Source organism: Triticum dicoccoides, chromosome 7A, assembly GCF_002162155.2.
Source record: "Triticum dicoccoides isolate Atlit2015 ecotype Zavitan chromosome 7A, WEW_v2.0, whole genome shotgun sequence".
Classification (NCBI taxonomy): domain Eukaryota; kingdom Viridiplantae; phylum Streptophyta; class Magnoliopsida; order Poales; family Poaceae; genus Triticum; species Triticum dicoccoides.
Genome location: NC_041392.1, coordinates 625,639,242 through 625,645,241, shown reverse-complemented (window position 1 = coordinate 625,645,241; position 6,000 = coordinate 625,639,242). Strand labels below are relative to the sequence as shown.

The 6,000-nt window shown below is 41.7% G+C and overlaps 1 pseudogene; it reads right to left on the bottom strand.

Annotated features, from left to right (window-relative positions):
- Positions 1 to 688: 688 nt before the first annotated feature.
- The window catches only part of LOC119333723, a 28,042-nt pseudogene continuing 22,730 nt past the window's right edge, over positions 689 to 6,000 (bottom strand).

Sequence of the window (6,000 nt, the reverse complement as noted above, 5' to 3'; positions counted from 1 at the left end):
TAGTACAGTTTTTGTATCATATTTTTCAATTTTAATTTCACAAATATTTGTATTATTTTTAATTATACAAACATTTTTGTAATATGTATATCATAATTTACGTACAAAATACTTAAAAAAATTAAAGGCGCAAAATGAGCTGCACTGATCATAGCCCATTAGTGCTGATAGGCCCACCTGTTTAACGAAAGGATATAAGACGTAGTTATCCGTTCAAAGCATTGTGTATCATTTGTCGGGCTGGTACACAGGGTGTGCGCACCTACATCAGGTCGACGGTTTGAACCCCACCAGCTCCTAATTTTCTCTTGTTCATATGTTCCTGATACGGTAAAAAGCATCGTATTTGCATTAAACAACAAGTTAGATGACCATAAATTCATATTTTTTTAACATTTTAGCATTAAACTGAACATTACCTCTTTTTTTAGTGAACCTGTTGGAGTTTTTAGTTTTTTTTTTGAGAAATTGTTGGAGTTTTTTAGGTGGAAAGGATTGGAGAGATTGGAGGTTGGTATTGCATTGTACGTCTCGGCCACTACGGAGCACTGCCCAGTACGTCAAAACCCAGCCCACAATGTAGCAAAAGGAGCTCTCTTTTTTAAGGGTAGCAAAAGGAGCTTATGACTGAAATCACTAATTGAGAAGTGCACTTCCTTTGCTTGGTAGCTCCATAGAAGGATTGGGATCACGTTGAATGCGAGCTTTAAGCCATAGCTTCGAGGTGTCTTGGTATGGGGGGCATCCTGATCTCAACTAGCCCTTGAAGAATCTGAACTACCTGTCCCATTGTTGGTCGATCAAGCTCATGGTGTTGGATGCACCAACATGCAACCTTGCAAGCCAGTTCAGCCTCAACCAAATTAAGATCATCATGTAACGTTTGATCTATCAAACTCCCGACGTCTCCTTCAAGAAGCTTGTGTGCGGCATGAACAGGGAAAGAAACATCAAGGTCGCCACTGCTAGAATATGATGCACTTGAGTTCTCCTTTCCAGATATAATTTCAAGCAACATCATCCCATAGCTATACACATCGACTTTTGGTGTAACAACAACGCCACTGATCCATTCAGGTGCAAGGTACCCTGCAGTTCCTCTGATTGTAGTCAGTACTCGGCTGAATTCCCTTCCCAAAAGCTTCGCCATCCCAAAGTCTGCAACTTTGGGAATAAATGAATCATCAAGAAGTATGTTTTCTGGCTTAATATCGCAGTGTATGATGCAGTCTCGACATCCCTCATGCATGTAGGCTAAACCTCGAGCAACCCCTATGGCTATCTGATATCTAATAGTCCAACTCAATATTGTTGAATTGTTTCGAAATAAATGGACATCAAGAGAGCGATTTGACATGTGTTCATAAACAAGCAACCTCTTGGAACCCTCACAACAGAAACCAACAAGCTTAACTAAATTGATGTGCTGGATAGCTCCAATTGAGCTCACTTCAGCTCTGAATTGCTCCTCTCCTTGAGAAGCACCATCAAGCCTTTTCACTGCTATAGCTACCGAGTCATTTAAAACCCCCTTGAATACAGAACCAAAACTGGCCGCACCCAACTTATCTTTGAATTTTGTTGTGGCATGCTGTAAATCAGTGTATCTAAATGCAATGATTGTGTTACAACCTTGAACACCATCCAGTATATGGCTAGAGCTCTTACTTCTGTTTCTCAAAATCTTTATCAAGAGAACAAGTGCAAATAAACCTATAGCAGAAATGCCTGTACCAATTGCAACTCCAATAACAATCCCCTTTCTGTTGTTTTCCAATCTGTTGAAATCTTTAGCAGAAATACAAAGGTAAAGAGTTCCTCCGGTTGTACTTGTAGTCTCACTACATTGTAGCGCTCTTATGCTGAGCAATTCATTATGCCAGACAGAACATCTTCCATCGTTGAAGGAATATGCGATGCAAGAGCAATTACTCAGGCAAACTTGTGCGCACTCACTGGCGCTTGTAGCAGCTTCGAGTTTTGGGACATTCTCAGGCATGCAACTCAACGCATGGCAAAGAGTAGAACTTGTCTGTTGTATGAGATGTGCTTTTGTTGCTAATGCAGTCTAACGGATTATTTCTGGAGCACCCACTTGTTCGATCTTCTATTTCCCAATCCTGGGGGGATGTTATGCTGAAGCCCTCCATGCAATTGCAATGTGGAGGCGCATTCTCGTTGCAAATTGTGAAAGGTCCACAAATTGCGTAGACATCACACTGAAGTTTTGGTTGGACAAAGGCCGGTATCCAATCCTGGGAACCGTCCAACCAAATGAACTATTTTAATCGACCTGACACGTCAACTACAAAACGAGTAACCATAGATTCATTGACAAAGTTAATTGTTAAATACTTCTCTTGGTCATTGTTGACAAATGTTACGATGGAAACATGGTTGTTTGCTGTCATCTCTAGAATTAAGGCAAAGTATTTGTCGTTCCATACACCGGTTGACCAATATGGTATGGATGAGTTCAATGGTGTAAGCAAGAACTGATCGGCACCACTGGGGTCTAACGTATGACAGTACACGCCGGTAGCTAGGTCCATCAAGTTCTTCCAAGAGACGATCTGACGGTTCAAGCCAGTGACCTTGTCCGGTCCAAGCTTTGCCCCAGGGAAAAGTGTATCTGTGGGGTGATCAAAGCTCTGCCATAGAACCTCTGCTGAGTTTGAAGAGTCTGTCAGGATGAGATTTCCACTACTCAAAAGCATAGCAGTGGTGCTATTTCTTGTGATGTTTGCTTGTGTGCTCCAGATTATAGACTTGGTGGACTGGTTTAAGATGACAAGGTTGTCATCATGGGAGGTTGTGAGCTCTAGTGCGGTGGTGCTCTTGATTGGTGTATCCCTATTTGCGACCCATGCAGAAGTAAACTTGGGGATTGTATTGAACCATATGCCAAGGTACCAGTTGGTGGTGTCTTGGGAGGGTTTGTGATGTCTACTACACAACCTTTTTCTTGTAGACGTTGTTGGGCCTCCAAGTGCAGAGGTTTTTAGGACAGTAGCAAATTTCCCTCAAGTGGATGACCTAAGGTTTATCAATCCGTAGGAGGCATAGGATGAAGATGGTCTCTCTCAAGCAACCCTGCAACCAAATAACAAAGAGTCTCTTGTGTTCCCAACACACCCAATACAATGGTAAATTGTATAGGTGCACTAGTTCGACGAAGAGATGGTGATACAAGTGGTATATGGATAGTAGATAAAGGTATTTGTAATATGAAAATATAAAAACAGCAATGTAACTAATGATAAAAGTGAGCATAGACGGTATTGCAATGATATTAAACAAGGCCTAGGGTTCATACCTTCACTAGTGCAAGTTCCCTCAACAATAATAACATAATTGGATCACATAACTATCCCTCAACATGCAACAAAGAGTCACTCCAAAGTCACTAATAGCGGAGAACGAACGAAGAGATTATGGTAGGGTACGAAACCACCTCAAAGTTATTCTTTCCAATCAATCCATTGGGTTATTCCTATAATTGTCACAAACAGCCCTAGAGTTCGTACTAGAATAACACCTTAAGACACAAATCAATCAAAACCCTAATGTCACCTAGATATTCCAATGTCACCTCAAGTATCCGTGGGTATTATTATACGATATGCATCACACAATCTCCGATTCATTTATTCAACCAACACAAAGGACCTCAAAGAGTGCCCCAAAGTTTCTACCGGAGAATCACGACAAAAACGTGTGCCAACCCCTATGCATAGGTTCATGGGCGGAACCACCAAAACATACATCAAGTGAATCACGTGATATCCCATTGTCACCACAGATACGCACGGCAAGACATACATCAAGTGTTCTCAAATCTTTAAAGACTCAATCCGATAAGATAACTTCAAGGGGGAAACTCAATCCATTACAAGAGATTAGAGGGGGGAGAAAACATGATAAGATCCAACTATAATAGCAAAGCTCGCGATACATCAAGATCGTGCCAAACCAAGAACACGAGAGAGAGAGAGAGAGAGAGAGAGAGAGAGAGAGAGAGAGATCAAACACATAGCTACTGGTACATACCCTCAGCCCCGAGGGAGAACTACTCCCTCCTCGTCATGAAGAGCACCAGGATGATGAAGATGGCCACTGGAGAGGGATTGCCCCCTCCGGCAGGGTGCCGGAGCGGGTCTAGATTGACTTTCGGTGGCTACGGAGGCTTCTGGCGGTGGAACTCCCGATCTATTGTGTGTACTGGAAGTTTTAGGATACGTAGGTATATATGGGTGCAGGAAGTACGCCGGTGGAGCTTCGGGGGCCCCACGAGGCAGGGGGCGCACCCTAGGGGGGTGGGCGCCCCCCACCCTCATGGGCACCTCCCTTCTCTCCCGACGTGGGGTCCAAGTCCATCCGGTAGCTTTCCTTCCAAAAATAACTTCTCTAGTTGATTTCGTTCCGTTTCGACTCTGTTTGATATTCCTTTTCTTCGAAACACTGAAATAGGCAAAAAAACATCAAATCTGGGCTGGGCCTCCGGCTAATAGGTTAGTCCCAAAAATAATATAAAAGTGGGTAATAAAGCCCAATATTGCCCAAAACAGTAGATAACATAGCATGGAGCAATCAAAAATTATAGATACATTGGAGACGTATCAAGCATCCCCAAGCTTAATTCCTGCTCGTCCTCGAGTAGGTAAATGATAAAAGAAATAATTTTTGATGTGGAATACTAGTGGGCATAATTTCAATGTAACTCTTCTTAATTGTGATATGAATATTCAGATCCGAAAGATTCAAGACAAAGTTCATATTGACATAAAATGATAATACTTCAAGCATACTAACTAAGCAATTATGTCTTCTCAAAATAACATGGCCAAAGAAAGTTCATCCCTACAAAATCATATAGTTTAGTCATGTTTCATTTTCGTCACACAAGAATGCTCTCATCATGCACAACCCCGATGACAAGCCAAGCAATTGTTTCATACTTTGGTAATCTCAAACTCATAAACTTTCACGCAATACATGAGCGCGAGCCATGGATATAGCACTATGGGTGGAATAGAATATAATGAGGGGGGTTATGTGGAGAAGACAAAAAGGAGAAAGTCTCACATCAACGAGGCTAATCAATGGGCTATGGAGATGCCCACCGATTGATGTTAATGCAAGGAGTAGGGATTGCCATGCAACGGATGCACTAGAGCTATAAATGTATGAAAGCTCAACAAAAGAAACTAAGTGGGTGTGCATCCAACTTGCTTGCTCATGAAGACCTAGGGCACTTGAGGAGGCCCATTGTTGGAATAAACAAGCCAAGTTCTATAATGAAAAATTCCCACTGTTATATGAAAGTGACAAAACAAGAGACTCTCTACTATGAAGATCATGGTTCTACTTTGAAGCACAAGTGTGGTAAAAGGATAGTAGCATTGTCCCTTCTCTCTTTTTCTCCCATTTTCATTTTTTTGGGCCTTCTCTTTTTTTATGGCCTTTCTCTTTTTTTGGGCCTTCTCTTTTTTATGGCCTTTCTCTTTTTTTATTCCTGACTTGGGACAATGCTCTAATAATGATGATAATCACACTTCTATTTATTTACAACTCAATGATTAAAACTCGATACTAGAATAAAGATCACTCTATATGAATGCCTCCGGCGGTGTACCGGGATTGCGATGAATTAAGTGTGACATGTATGAAAAATTATGGATGGTGGCTTTGCCACAAATATGATGTCAACTACATGATCATGCAAAGCAATATGACAATGATGATGCGTGTCATAATAAACGGAATGGTGGAAAGTTGCATGGCAATATATCTCGGAATGGCTATGGAAATGCCATAATAGGTAGGTATAGTGGCTGTTTTGAGGAAGATATAAGGAGGTTTATGTGTGATAGAGCATATCATATCACGGGGTTTGGATGCACCGGCGAAGTTTGCACCAACTCTCAATGTGAGAAAGGCCAATGCACGGTACCGAAGAGGCTAGCAAGGATGGAAGGGTGAGAGTGCGTATAATCCATG